The sequence below is a fragment of the Ambystoma mexicanum genome, chromosome 2p, assembly GCF_040938575.1.
Source record: "Ambystoma mexicanum isolate Mex_15411 chromosome 2p, UKY_AmexF1_1, whole genome shotgun sequence".
In the NCBI taxonomy this organism is placed as follows: Eukaryota; Metazoa; Chordata; class Amphibia; order Caudata; family Ambystomatidae; genus Ambystoma; species Ambystoma mexicanum.
In genome coordinates, this window is record NC_090923.1 from 1,308,485,912 (window position 1) to 1,308,500,962 (window position 15,051).

Genomic DNA, 15,051 nt, shown 5'->3' on the forward strand with positions numbered 1-15,051 from the left:
CCCTACCATTAATTTTAAGTGTTCCTGCACTGCATCACATTGTGACAATGGTATTTCACAATGGGACTGTTTGAAAGTTACAGAAATCAAAAAAGAAATCAACCAACTAAAAGCAGCCAAATCCGGAGTACACTGCTCAGCCCCAATTAAAGATTAAGGCCTAGAAGCAAGTAAAGCTGTAGTTCAGAGCGATGTTTGCAAATAGCACCTTAAAGCAGTTTACGCTGGAGTGCACAACAAGGGGGAAAGTGTTAATACTGAGTTTGGTAGAATGGGATAAAAAAACAAAAGCAGCGTGCCACTTCTAAAAGTACAAGTCAAGAAATTGAAGGGGATGGGGCTGTTCATTCAGTCAATAGGACTCACAAGTAAAAGGCTCCAGAGTCATTAGTGTTGAATTTGGCGCAAAATGTATTGTGTTGTCGTGTAAAATGAATGAACATACAATTTCAATCTTCATTAAAAAAGATGTATTCAAAAATAAAGACTTGCAGATTAAGAAAGTTTTTGTCCTGTCGTGTGCCAAAAATAGTGAATGCTTTACGAATGTGCGTGTCATCCTTTGAAGCAGGGTCAAATTCAATTTTCCCATTTTCATTCCAATATTAGTACATGGGTTGCTGAGGCACATAGGAATGGATCTGTTAAGAAATGAAACAAAAAGCCTGGAAAAATGTTGAAACAGGTAGGATTTGGACTTACAATAAACTGACTCACAGTCAGATGTGCTATCCCTTGACCCACTGACCCCCTTGCCTTTTGTGTAATCCTTTTCCTCTCAGCAGTGTTGTCCAAAGTTCCCTACTTAAAGAGACTTTCTTATACAAAAGATCCTAGACCTGTTTTTTATGGCCCACATGCCTCATATCCCGTTGCTCTTGATAAACCCACGTCATCTCCCACCAATACAATCTGTAAAATATTTCAAGGGCATAGCCAAGGAAATTAGACGTGGGCCGAAGGTTGAGCAATCCTTAAACCAGCAGCAAAATTAACATTGAAATCAGCCTCAGAATCTCTTAAAGGATGGGCCAACATTGGTTGCTTGCAGGGCGCAATCGGACAGCCTCTGGTGCTGACGCCTTAAGGCAAGCGCAAAGGGAGAGCCAACCAAACCATTGATTAGGACCTCTGGACTTTCTGCTCTTTGACATAAGGACATTTGATATGGCAAACGTTTGACCAAACACCATTTAGATGTCGGATGGTATGGAATTAAGCGGCAAACAGCAATACATCAGCATTCTTTGCTGCTTTATTGATCTGGTCCTAAAGGGTTTGGTTTAATGCCAATTATATTTAAAGATTCATGCTCAAGGGTGCTTGCAAATCGACACCCCCTCCCCATCACGATGGCTGGGTGATGCAAGCGTGAGAGCATCACAGCAGACCCATAGACATGAGAAACACTCTGTACCTCTGAGTGTATGTGGGCCCATGGCTGGATCAAGGACAAGGCAAGAACAGGAGATGGCTTAAGGTGTCAGCACCCAGGCTGCCCCTTTGCACGCTGCCAGCAACAGATGTTGGCCCATCCTTTAAGAGATTCTGAGGCTGATTTCAATGTTAACTTTGCTGCTGATTAAAGGATTGCTCAACCTTCGACCTGCGTCTAGTTTGCTTGGCTAAGCCCTGAAAATCTTTTACAGCTTGTATTGGTGGGAGATGATGTGAGTTTATCAAGAGCAACGGGATATGAGGCATGTGTGCCACAAAATGCAGGTCTAGGATCTTTTATTTGAAAGCCACTTTGGAAAACCCTACTGAGAACAAAAGGATTACACAAAAGGAAAGGGGATCAGTGGGTCAGGGGATAGCACATCTGACTGTGAGTCAGTTAATTGTAAGCCCAAATCCTACCCGTTTCGACATTTTTCCAGACTTTTTGTTTCATTTCTTAACAGATCCATTCCTATGTACCTCTGTGCTTTCAACAGAGTTTTCATTGTAATGGAGGGACATACAGTATGCCTTAAACATGCCTGGGCAGGGAAGACTATGTAAAAGCAAGAGTAGCAGACAGCTTAATAAATCATCAGCAGGACCCTCTAGACCTTCCCCAAAAAACATAACATGATTTCTATGCATGTATGTGCGTTGAACAGCGCAAGTAATTTGGTTAATGTCAGTGGATAAATGTGACTTTCGCACAGCGCAGAACAAAATCACTTGTACAGGCCCCTTCTGCAAAAGCATTACCGCTACAGAAAGCAGTGAAAAGGTGAGGCAGTGTGCAGTCCCCCCTGACCCTTCACAGCCCTGATCGGCCACGATCGGCCAAGGACCTCTCTATGAGAGCTGAGGGTGGAATTTTTCTGGACCTCAGTAACTTAGGGAGACATGGCTAAAGGGATCCTCAATCAACGGCCCAGCCTTTGCTCTGTGGCCTGTCCGGATATGTCTGTTCTCCAAATTACCTGCCGCTGCCCAGGTGTCAGCTGGTGAGATGGAATGACCTCCCAGGAAGCACACTGGCAGATAATTTGCATAGGCACACCCCCTCTCCCTCTCCTTAGCCCTGCTTGCTCCACAGTAGCAAGTATCTGGGGAAAATATAGTGGTCGAGGTGGGGTAGCAGTAACTAGCAACTCTGAGAAAGTAAATCTGGGACACTTGGCGACCTGTGGGCAACAACTGCAGAGCTCAGTGCCCAGGACTTTGTGGCACAGGGAGGAGGTCTGTGGGATTTCAGTAACTTGGAGACATGCAACCTGGTCGGGAGTGCTTCAGGTCTCCTTCCTTGCATGTTCCAAGCAACTCAACAAAGCATCAACAGGCTGAGATACCAACCACAGAGCCCCTTCCCACTTGATTAAAAGGCCAAAATCTTTTCCATGCAAATACATAGCCCCCAAATACCATATTTTCTTTGTTTTCTCTCTCTCTGTCTCTCTCTCCTCCCTCTCTCCCTCCCTCACTCACTCCTTCCCACCCTCTCTCTTCCCCCCTACCCCCCTCCCTCTCCCTACCATTAATTTTAGGTTTTCATGCACTGCAGCACATTGTCACAATGGTATTTCACAATGGGACTTTTTGAAAGTTACAGAAATCAAAAAAGAAATCAACCAACTAAACGCAGCCAAATCCGGAGTACACTGCTCAGCCCCAATTAAAGATTAAGGCCCTGAAGCAAGTAAAGCTGTGGTTCAGAGCGATGTTTGCAAACAGCACCTTAAAGCAGTTTACGCTGGAGTGCACAACAAGGAGGAAAGTGATAATACTGAGTTTGGTAGAATGGGATTAAAAAAAAAAAAAAAAAAGAAGTGTGCCACTTCTAAAAGTACAAGTCAAGAAATTGAAGGGGACAGGGCTGTTCATTCAGTCAAGAGGACTCACAAGTAAAAGGCTCCTGAGGCATTAGTGTTGAATTTGGCGCAAAATGTATTGTGTTGTCGTGTAATATGAATGAACATAAAATGTCAATCTTCAATAAAAAAAGATATATTAAAAAATAAAGACTTGCAAATTAAGAAAGTTTCTGTCCAGACATGTGCCTAAAATAGTGAATGCTTTACGAATGTGCGTGTCATCCTTTAGAGCAGGGGCCAATTTAATTTTCCCATTATCATTCCAATATTAGTACATGTGTTGCAGAAGCAAGCGCAAAGGGAGAGTCAATCAAACCATTGATTAGGACCTCTGTCAAAGGTTTGCCATACCAAATGTCCTTATGTCAGAGGGCAGAAAGTCCAAACACCATTTAGATATCGGGTGATATGAAATGAAGAGGCAAACAACAATGAATAAGCATTCTTTGCTGCTGTATTGATCTGGTCCTAAAGGGTTTTAGTTTAATGCCAATTATATTTAAAGATATAAAGATTAATGCTCCAGGGTGCTTGCAAAATGACACCCTCTCCCCATCACAATGGCTGGCTGATGCAAGCCTGAGAGCATCACAACAGACCCATAGACATGAGAAAAACTCTGTACCTCTGAGTGTATGTGGGCCCATGGCTGTAACAAGGACAAGGCAAGAACAGGAGGTGGCTTAAAGCGTCAGCACCAGAGGCTGTCCGATTGAGCCCTGTAAGCAACAGATGTTGGACCATCCTTTAAAGGATTCTCAGGCTGATTTCAATTTTAACTTTGCAGCTGATTTAAGGATTGCTCAACCTTCGACCCACGTCTAGATTGCAAGGATAAGCCCTGGAAATCTTGTACAGCTTGTACTGGTGGGAGATGATGTGACTTTATCAACTGCAACGGGATATGAGGCATGTGTGCCACAAAAAGCAGGTCTAGGATTTTTTAAAAGAAAGCCGCTTTAAGAAGGGAACTTTGGGCAACCCCACTGAGAGCAAAAGTATGACACAAAAGGTAAGGGGTTCAGTGGGTCAAATGATAGCACATTTGACTGTGAGTCAGTTTATTGTAAGTCCAAATGCTACCTGCTTTGAAATTTTCCAGGCTTTTTGTCTCATTTCTTAACAGATCCATTCCTATGTACCTCTGTGCTTTGAACAGAGTTTTCATTGTAAGGGAGGGACATACAGTATACCTTCCTGGGCAGGGAAGACTCTATGTAAAAGCAAGAGTAGCAGACAGCTTAAAAGAATCACCAGCAGGACCCTCTAGACCTTCCCCAAAAAACATAAAATGATTTCTCTGCATACATGTGCATTGAACAGCGCAAGTAGTTTGGTTAATGTCAGTGGATAAATGTCACTTTCCCACAGTGCAGAACAAAATCTCTTGTACAGGCCCCTTCTGCAAAAGCATTACCACTGTAGAAAGCAGGGCAGGTGAGGCAGTGTACAGTCACCTCCGACACTTCACTCCTCTGATCGGCTACGATCGGCCAAGGACCTCTCTATGAGAGCTGAGGGTGGAATTTTCTGGTCCTCGGTAACTTAGGGAGACATGGCAAAAGGGATCCTCAATCAACGGCTCAGCCTTTGCTTTGTGGCCTGTCCATATATGTCAGTTCTCCAAATTACCTGCCGCTGCCCAGGTGTCAGCTGGTGAGATGGAATGACCTCGCAGGAAGCAAACTGGCAGATGATTTGCATAGGCAAACCCCCTCTCCCTCTTTCTTAGCCCTGCTTACTCCACAGTAGCAAGTATCTGGGGAAAATATAGTGGTCGAGGTGGGGTAGTAGTAACTAGTAAATCTGGGGTGCTTGGCAACTTGTGGGGAACAACTGCAGAGCTCAGCGCCCAGAACTGTGTGGCACAGGGAGGAGGTCTGTGGGATTTCAGTAACTTGGAGGCATGCAACCTGGTCGGGAGTGCTTCAGGTCTCCTTCCATGCACGTTCCAAGCAACTCAACAAAGCATCAACAGGCTGCCATACCAGCCACAGAGCCCCTTTCCACATAAAGAAAATATGGTATTCGGGGGCTATGTGTTTGCATGGCAAAGATTTTAGGCTTTTAATTGTTTTCTCTCTCTCTGTCTCTCTCTCCTCCCTCCCTCCCTCCTTCCCATCCCCCACAACCCCCGCTCCCTCTCCCTCTCCCTACCATTAATTTTAAGTTTTCCTGCACTGCATCACATTGTGACAATGGTATTTCACAATGGGACTGTTTGAAAGTTACAGAAATCAAAAAAGAAATCAACCAACTAAAAGCAGCCAAATCCGGAGTACACTGCTCAGCCCCAATTAAAGATTAAGGCCTAGAAGCAAGTAAAGCTGTAGTTCAGAGCGATGTTTGCAAATAGCACCTTAAAGCAGTTTACGCTGGAGTGCACAACAAGGGGGAAAGTGTTAATACTGAGTTTGGTAGAATGGGATAAAAAAACAAAAGCAGCGTGCCACTTCTAAAAGTACAAGTCAAGAAATTGAAGGGGATGGGGCTGTTCATTCAGTCAATAGGACTCACAAGTAAAAGGCTCCAGAGTCATTAGTGTTGAATTTGGAGCAAAATGTATTGTGTTGTCGTGTAAAATGAATGAACATACAATTTCAATCTTCATTAAAAAAGATGTATTCAAAAATAAAGACTTGCAGATTAAGAAAGTTTCTGTCCTGTCGTGTGCCAAAAATAGTGAATGCTTTACGAATGTGCGTGTCATCCTTTGAAGCAGGGTCAAATTCAATTTTCCCATTTTCATTCCAATATTAGTACATGGGTTGCTGAGGCACATAGGAATGGATCTGTTAAGAAATGAAACAAAAAGCCTGGAAAAATGTTGAAACAAGTAGGATTTGGACTTACAATAAACTGACTCACAGTCAGATGTGCTATCCCTTGACCCACTGACCCCCTTGCCTTTTGTGTAATCCTTTTCCTCTCAGCAGTGTTGTCCAAAGTTCCCTACTTAAAGAGACTTTCTTATACAAAAGATCCTAGACCTGTTTTTTATGGCCCACATGCCTCATATCCCGTTGCTCTTGATAAACCCACGTCATCTCCCACCAATACAATCTGTAAAATATTTCAAGGGCATAGCCAAGGAAATTAGACGTGGGCCGAAGGTTGAGCAATCCTTAAACCAGCAGCAAAATTAACATTGAAATCAGCCTCAGAATCTCTTAAAGGATGGGCCAACATTGGTTGCTTGCAGGGCGCAATCGGACAGCCTCTGGTGCTGACGCCTTAAGGCAAGCGCAAAGGGAGAGCCAACCAAACCATTGATTAGGACCTCTGGACTTTCTGCTCTTTGACATAAGGACATTTGATATGGCAAACGTTTGACCAAACACCATTTAGATGTCGGATGGTATGGAATTAAGCGGCAAACAGCAATACATCAGCATTCTTTGCTGCTTTATTGATCTGGTCCTAAAGGGTTTGGTTTAATGCCAATTATATTTAAAGATTCATGCTCAAGGGTGCTTGCAAATCGACACCCCCTCCCCATCACGATGGCTGGGTGATGCAAGCGTGAGAGCATCACAGCAGACCCATAGACATGAGAAACACTCTGTACCTCTGAGTGTATGTGGGCCCATGGCTGGATCAAGGACAAGGCAAGAACAGGAGATGGCTTAAGGTGTCAGCACCCAGGCTGCCCCTTTGCACGCTGCCAGCAACAGATGTTGGCCCATCCTTTAAGAGATTCTGAGGCTGATTTCAATGTTAACTTTGCTGCTGATTAAAGGATTGCTCAACCTTCGACCTGCGTCTAGTTTGCTTGGCTAAGCCCTGAAAATCTTTTACAGCTTGTATTGGTGGGAGATGATGTGAGTTTATCAAGAGCAACGGGATATGAGGCATGTGTGCCACAAAATGCAGGTCTAGGATCTTTTATTTGAAAGCCACTTTGGAAAACCCTACTGAGAACAAAAGGATTACACAAAAGGAAAGGGGATCAGTGGGTCAGGGGATAGCACATCTGACTGTGAGTCAGTTAATTGTAAGCCCAAATCCTACCCGTTTCGACATTTTTCCAGACTTTTTGTTTCATTTCTTAACAGATCCATTCCTATGTACCTCTGTGCTTTCAACAGAGTTTTCATTGTAATGGAGGGACATACAGTATGCCTTAAACATGCCTGGGCAGGGAAGACTATGTAAAAGCAAGAGTAGCAGACAGCTTAATAAATCATCAGCAGGACCCTCTAGACCTTCCCCAAAAAACATAACATGATTTCTATGCATGTATGTGCGTTGAACAGCGCAAGTAATTTGGTTAATGTCAGTGGATAAATGTGACTTTCGCACAGCGCAGAACAAAATCACTTGTACAGGCCCCTTCTGCAAAAGCATTACCGCTACAGAAAGCAGTGAAAAGGTGAGGCAGTGTGCAGTCCCCCCTGACCCTTCACAGCCCTGATCGGCCACGATCGGCCAAGGACCTCTCTATGAGAGCTGAGGGTGGAATTTTTCTGGACCTCAGTAACTTAGGGAGACATGGCTAAAGGGATCCTCAATCAACGGCCCAGCCTTTGCTCTGTGGCCTGTCCGGATATGTCTGTTCTCCAAATTACCTGCCGCTGCCCAGGTGTCAGCTGGTGAGATGGAATGACCTCCCAGGAAGCACACTGGCAGATAATTTGCATAGGCACACCCCCTCTCCCTCTCCTTAGCCCTGCTTGCTCCACAGTAGCAAGTATCTGGGGAAAATATAGTGGTCGAGGTGGGGTAGCAGTAACTAGCAACTCTGAGAAAGTAAATCTGGGACACTTGGCGACCTGTGGGCAACAACTGCAGAGCTCAGTGCCCAGGACTTTGTGGCACAGGGAGGAGGTCTGTGGGATTTCAGTAACTTGGAGACATGCAACCTGGTCGGGAGTGCTTCAGGTCTCCTTCCTTGCATGTTCCAAGCAACTCAACAAAGCATCAACAGGCTGAGATACCAACCACAGAGCCCCTTCCCACTTGATTAAAAGGCCAAAATCTTTTCCATGCAAATACATAGCCCCCAAATACCATATTTTCTTTGTTTTCTCTCTCTCTGTCTCTCTCTCCTCCCTATCTCCCTCCCTCACTCACTCCTTCCCACCCTCCCGCCCTCTCTCTTCCCCCCTACCCCCCCTCCCTCTCCCTACCATTAATTTTAGGTTTTCATGCACTGCAGCACATTGTCACAATGATATTTCACAATGGGACTTTTTGAAAGTTACAGAAATCAAAAAAGAAATCAACCAACTAAAAGCAGCCAAATCCGGAGTACACTGCTCAGCCCCAATTAAAGATTAAGGCCCTGAAGCAAGTAAAGCTGTGGTTCAGAGCGATGTTTGCAAACAGCACCTTAAAGCAGTTTACGCTGGAGTGCACAACAAGGAGGAAAGTGATAATACTGAGTTTGGTAGAATGGGATAAAAAAAAAAAAAAAAGAAGCGTGCCACTTCTAAAAGTACAAGTCAAGAAACTGAAGGGGACAGGGCTGTTCATTCAGTCAAGAGGACTCACAAGTAAAAGGCTCCTGAGGCATTAGTGTTGAATTTGGCGCAAAATGTATTGTGTTGTCGTGTAATATGAATGAACATAAAATGTCAATCTTCAATAAAAAAAGATATATTAAAAAATAAAGACTTGCAAATTAAGAAAGTTTCTGTCCAGACATGTGCCTAAAATAGTGAATGCTTTACGAATGTGCGTGTCATCCTTTAGAGCAGGGGCCAATTTAATTTTCCCATTATCATTCCAATATTAGTACATGTGTTGCAGAAGCAAGCGCAAAGGGAGAGTCAATCAAACCATTGATTAGGACCTCTGGTCAAAGGTTTGCCATACCAAATGTCCTTATGTCAGAGGGCAGAAAGTCCAAACACCATTTAGATATCGGGTGATATGAAATGAAGAGGCAAACAACAATGAATAAGCATTCTTTGCTGCTGTATTGATCTGGTCCTAAAGGGTTTTAGTTTAATGCCAATTATATTTAAAGATATAAAGATTAATGCTCCAGGGTGCTTGCAAAATGACACCCCCTCCCCATCACAATGGCTGGCTGATGCAAGCCTGAGAGCATCACAACAGACCCACAGACATGAGAAAAACTCTGTACCTCTGAGTGTATGTGGGCCCATGGCTGTAACAAGGACAAGGCAAGAACAGGAGGTGGCTTAAAGCGTCAGCACCAGAGGCTGTCCGATTGAGCCCTGTAAGCAACAGATGTTGGACCATCCTTTAAAGGATTCTCAGGCTGATTTCAATTTTAACTTTGCAGCTGATTTAAGGATTGCTCAACCTTCGACCCACGTCTAGATTGCAAGGATAAGCCCTGGAAATCTTGTACAGCTTGTACTGGTGGGAGATGATGTGACTTTATCAACTGCAACGGGATATGAGGCATGTGTGCCACAAAAAGCAGGTCTAGGATTTTTTAAAAGAAAGCCGCTTTAAGAAGGGAACTTTGGGCAACCCCACTGAGAGCAAAAGTATGACACAAAAGGTAAGGGGTTCAGTGGGTCAAATGATAGCACATTTGACTGTGAGTCAGTTTATTGTAAGTCCAAATGCTACCTGCTTTGAAATTTTCCAGGCTTTTTGTCTCACTTCTTAACAGATCCATTCCTATGTACCTCTGTGCTTTGAACAGAGTTTTCATTGTAAGGGAGGGACATACAGTATACCTTCCTGGGCAGGGAAGACTCTATGTAAAAGCAAGAGTAGCAGACAGCTTAAAAGAATCACCAGCAGGACCCTCTAGACCTTCCCCAAAAAACATAAAATGATTTCTCTGCATACATGTGCATTGAACAGCGCAAGTAGTTTGGTTAATGTCAGTGGATAAATGTCACTTTCCCACAGTGCAGAACAAAATCTCTTGTACAGGCCCCTTCTGCAAAAGCATTACCACTGTAGAAAGCAGGGCAGGTGAGGCAGTGTACAGTCACCTCCGACACTTCACTCCTCTGATCGGCTACGATCGGCCAAGGACCTCTCTAAGAGAGCTGAGGGTGGAATTTTCTGGTCCTCGGTAACTTAGGGAGACATGGCAAAAGGGATCCTCAATCAACGGCTCAGCCTTTGCTTTGTGGCCTGTCCATATATGTCTGTTCTCCAAATTACCTGCCGCTGCCCAGGTGTCAGCTGGTGAGATGGAATGACCTCGCAGGAAGCAAACTGGCAGATGATTTGCATAGGCAAACCCCCTCTCCCTCTTTCTTAGCCCTGCTTACTCCACAGTAGCAAGTATCTGGGGAAAATATAGTGGTCGAGGTGGGGTAGTAGTAACTAGTAAATCTGGGGTGCTTGGCAACTTGTGGGGAACAACTGCAGAGCTCAGCGCCCAGAACTTTGTGGCACAGGGAGGAGGTCTGTGGGATTTCAGTAACTTGGAGGCATGCAACCTGGTCGGGAGTGCTTCAGGTCTCCTTCCATGCACGTTCCAAGCAACTCAACAAAGCATCAACAGGCTGCCATACCAGCCACAGAGCCCCTTTCCACATAAAGAAAATATGGTATTCGGGGGCTATGTGTTTGCATGGCAAAGATTTTAGGCTTTTAATTGTTTTCTCTCTCTCTCTGTCTCTCTCTCTCCTCCCTCCCTCCCTCCTTCCCATCCCCCACAACCCCCGCTCCCTCTCCCTACCATTAATTTTAAGTGTTCCTGCACTGCATCACATTGTGACAATGGTATTTCACAATGGGACTGTTTGAAAGTTACAGAAATCAAAAAAGAAATCAACCAACTAAAAGCAGCCAAATCCGGAGTACACTGCTCAGCCCCAATTAAAGATTAAGGCCTAGAAGCAAGTAAAGCTGTAGTTCAGAGCGATGTTTGCAAATAGCACCTTAAAGCAGTTTACGCTGGAGTGCACAACAAGGGGGAAAGTGTTAATACTGAGTTTGGTAGAATGGGATAAAAAAACAAAAGCAGCGTGCCACTTCTAAAAGTACAAGTCAAGAAATTGAAGGGGATGGGGCTGTTCATTCAGTCAATAGGACTCACAAGTAAAAGGCTCCAGAGTCATTAGTGTTGAATTTGGCGCAAAATGTATTGTGTTGTCGTGTAAAATGAATGAACATACAATTTCAATCTTCATTAAAAAAGATGTATTCAAAAATAAAGACTTGCAGATTAAGAAAGTTTTTGTCCTGTCGTGTGCCAAAAATAGTGAATGCTTTACGAATGTGCGTGTCATCCTTTGAAGCAGGGTCAAATTCAATTTTCCCATTTTCATTCCAATATTAGTACATGGGTTGCTGAGGCACATAGGAATGGATCTGTTAAGAAATGAAACAAAAAGCCTGGAAAAATGTTGAAACAGGTAGGATTTGGACTTACAATAAACTGACTCACAGTCAGATGTGCTATCCCTTGACCCACTGACCCCCTTGCCTTTTGTGTAATCCTTTTCCTCTCAGCAGTGTTGTCCAAAGTTCCCTACTTAAAGAGACTTTCTTATACAAAAGATCCTAGACCTGTTTTTTATGGCCCACATGCCTCATATCCCGTTGCTCTTGATAAACCCACGTCATCTCCCACCAATACAATCTGTAAAATATTTCAAGGGCATAGCCAAGGAAATTAGACGTGGGCCGAAGGTTGAGCAATCCTTAAACCAGCAGCAAAATTAACATTGAAATCAGCCTCAGAATCTCTTAAAGGATGGGCCAACATTGGTTGCTTGCAGGGCGCAATCGGACAGCCTCTGGTGCTGACGCCTTAAGGCAAGCGCAAAGGGAGAGCCAACCAAACCATTGATTAGGACCTCTGGACTTTCTGCTCTTTGACATAAGGACATTTGATATGGCAAACGTTTGACCAAACACCATTTAGATGTCGGATGGTATGGAATTAAGCGGCAAACAGCAATACATCAGCATTCTTTGCTGCTTTATTGATCTGGTCCTAAAGGGTTTGGTTTAATGCCAATTATATTTAAAGATTCATGCTCAAGGGTGCTTGCAAATCGACACCCCCTCCCCATCACGATGGCTGGGTGATGCAAGCGTGAGAGCATCACAGCAGACCCATAGACATGAGAAACACTCTGTACCTCTGAGTGTATGTGGGCCCATGGCTGGATCAAGGACAAGGCAAGAACAGGAGATGGCTTAAGGTGTCAGCACCCAGGCTGCCCCTTTGCACGCTGCCAGCAACAGATGTTGGCCCATCCTTTAAGAGATTCTGAGGCTGATTTCAATGTTAACTTTGCTGCTGATTAAAGGATTGCTCAACCTTCGACCTGCGTCTAGTTTGCTTGGCTAAGCCCTGAAAATCTTTTACAGCTTGTATTGGTGGGAGATGATGTGAGTTTATCAAGAGCAACGGGATATGAGGCATGTGTGCCACAAAATGCAGGTCTAGGATCTTTTATTTGAAAGCCACTTTGGAAAACCCTACTGAGAACAAAAGGATTACACAAAAGGAAAGGGGATCAGTGGGTCAGGGGATAGCACATCTGACTGTGAGTCAGTTAATTGTAAGCCCAAATCCTACCCGTTTCGACATTTTTCCAGACTTTTTGTTTCATTTCTTAACAGATCCATTCCTATGTACCTCTGTGCTTTCAACAGAGTTTTCATTGTAATGGAGGGACATACAGTATGCCTTAAACATGCCTGGGCAGGGAAGACTATGTAAAAGCAAGAGTAGCAGACAGCTTAATAAATCATCAGCAGGACCCTCTAGACCTTCCCCAAAAAACATAACATGATTTCTATGCATGTATGTGCGTTGAACAGCGCAAGTAATTTGGTTAATGTCAGTGGATAAATGTGACTTTCGCACAGCGCAGAACAAAATCACTTGTACAGGCCCCTTCTGCAAAAGCATTACCGCTACAGAAAGCAGTGAAAAGGTGAGGCAGTGTGCAGTCCCCCCTGACCCTTCACAGCCCTGATCGGCCACGATCGGCCAAGGACCTCTCTATGAGAGCTGAGGGTGGAATTTTTCTGGACCTCAGTAACTTAGGGAGACATGGCTAAAGGGATCCTCAATCAACGGCCCAGCCTTTGCTCTGTGGCCTGTCCGGATATGTCTGTTCTCCAAATTACCTGCCGCTGCCCAGGTGTCAGCTGGTGAGATGGAATGACCTCCCAGGAAGCACACTGGCAGATAATTTGCATAGGCACACCCCCTCTCCCTCTCCTTAGCCCTGCTTGCTCCACAGTAGCAAGTATCTGGGGAAAATATAGTGGTCGAGGTGGGGTAGCAGTAACTAGCAACTCTGAGAAAGTAAATCTGGGACACTTGGCGACCTGTGGGCAACAACTGCAGAGCTCAGTGCCCAGGACTTTGTGGCACAGGGAGGAGGTCTGTGGGATTTCAGTAACTTGGAGACATGCAACCTGGTCGGGAGTGCTTCAGGTCTCCTTCCTTGCATGTTCCAAGCAACTCAACAAAGCATCAACAGGCTGAGATACCAACCACAGAGCCCCTTCCCACTTGATTAAAAGGCCAAAATCTTTTCCATGCAAATACATAGCCCCCAAATACCATATTTTCTTTGTTTTCTCTCTCTCTGTCTCTCTCTCCTCCCTCTCTCCCTCCCTCACTCACTCCTTCCCACCCTCTCTCTTCCCCCCTACCCCCCTCCCTCTCCCTACCATTAATTTTAGGTTTTCATGCACTGCAGCACATTGTCACAATGGTATTTCACAATGGGACTTTTTGAAAGTTACAGAAATCAAAAAAGAAATCAACCAACTAAACGCAGCCAAATCCGGAGTACACTGCTCAGCCCCAATTAAAGATTAAGGCCCTGAAGCAAGTAAAGCTGTGGTTCAGAGCGATGTTTGCAAACAGCACCTTAAAGCAGTTTACGCTGGAGTGCACAACAAGGAGGAAAGTGATAATACTGAGTTTGGTAGAATGGGATTAAAAAAAAAAAAAAAAAAGAAGTGTGCCACTTCTAAAAGTACAAGTCAAGAAATTGAAGGGGACAGGGCTGTTCATTCAGTCAAGAGGACTCACAAGTAAAAGGCTCCTGAGGCATTAGTGTTGAATTTGGCGCAAAATGTATTGTGTTGTCGTGTAATATGAATGAACATAAAATGTCAATCTTCAATAAAAAAAGATATATTAAAAAATAAAGACTTGCAAATTAAGAAAGTTTCTGTCCAGACATGTGCCTAAAATAGTGAATGCTTTACGAATGTGCGTGTCATCCTTTAGAGCAGGGGCCAATTTAATTTTCCCATTATCATTCCAATATTAGTACATGTGTTGCAGAAGCAAGCGCAAAGGGAGAGTCAATCAAACCATTGATTAGGACCTCTGTCAAAGGTTTGCCATACCAAATGTCCTTATGTCAGAGGGCAGAAAGTCCAAACACCATTTAGATATCGGGTGATATGAAATGAAGAGGCAAACAACAATGAATAAGCATTCTTTGCTGCTGTATTGATCTGGTCCTAAAGGGTTTTAGTTTAATGCCAATTATATTTAAAGATATAAAGATTAATGCTCCAGGGTGCTTGCAAAATGACACCCTCTCCCCATCACAATGGCTGGCTGATGCAAGCCTGAGAGCATCACAACAGACCCATAGACATGAGAAAAACTCTGTACCTCTGAGTGTATGTGGGCCCATGGCTGTAACAAGGACAAGGCAAGAACAGGAGGTGGCTTAAAGCGTCAGCACCAGAGGCTGTCCGATTGAGCCCTGTAAGCAACAGATGTTGGACCATCCTTTAAAGGATTCTCAGGCTGATTTCAATTTTAACTTTGCAGCTGATTTAAGGATTGCTCAACCTTCGACCCACG

The 15,051-nt window shown here is 44.2% G+C and overlaps 3 non-coding genes across 3 annotated transcripts; all 3 read right to left on the reverse strand.

The window, feature by feature from the left end:
* Window positions 1-3,495: 3,495 nt before the first annotated feature.
* On the reverse strand, window positions 3,496-3,602 carry LOC138568038 (U6 spliceosomal RNA). The gene has a single exon (XR_011302411.1). It is a non-coding gene; the product is annotated as a U6 spliceosomal RNA (small nuclear RNA).
* Window positions 3,603-8,960: 5,358 nt separating this feature from the next.
* Window positions 8,961-9,067, reverse strand: LOC138568039 (U6 spliceosomal RNA). The gene has a single exon (XR_011302412.1). It is a non-coding gene; the product is annotated as a U6 spliceosomal RNA (small nuclear RNA).
* A 5,351-nt stretch (window positions 9,068-14,418) lies between these two features.
* LOC138568040 (U6 spliceosomal RNA) lies at window positions 14,419-14,525 on the reverse strand. Its single transcript, XR_011302413.1, has one exon. It is a non-coding gene; the product is annotated as a U6 spliceosomal RNA (small nuclear RNA).
* Between the last annotated feature and the right edge of the window lie 526 nt (window positions 14,526-15,051).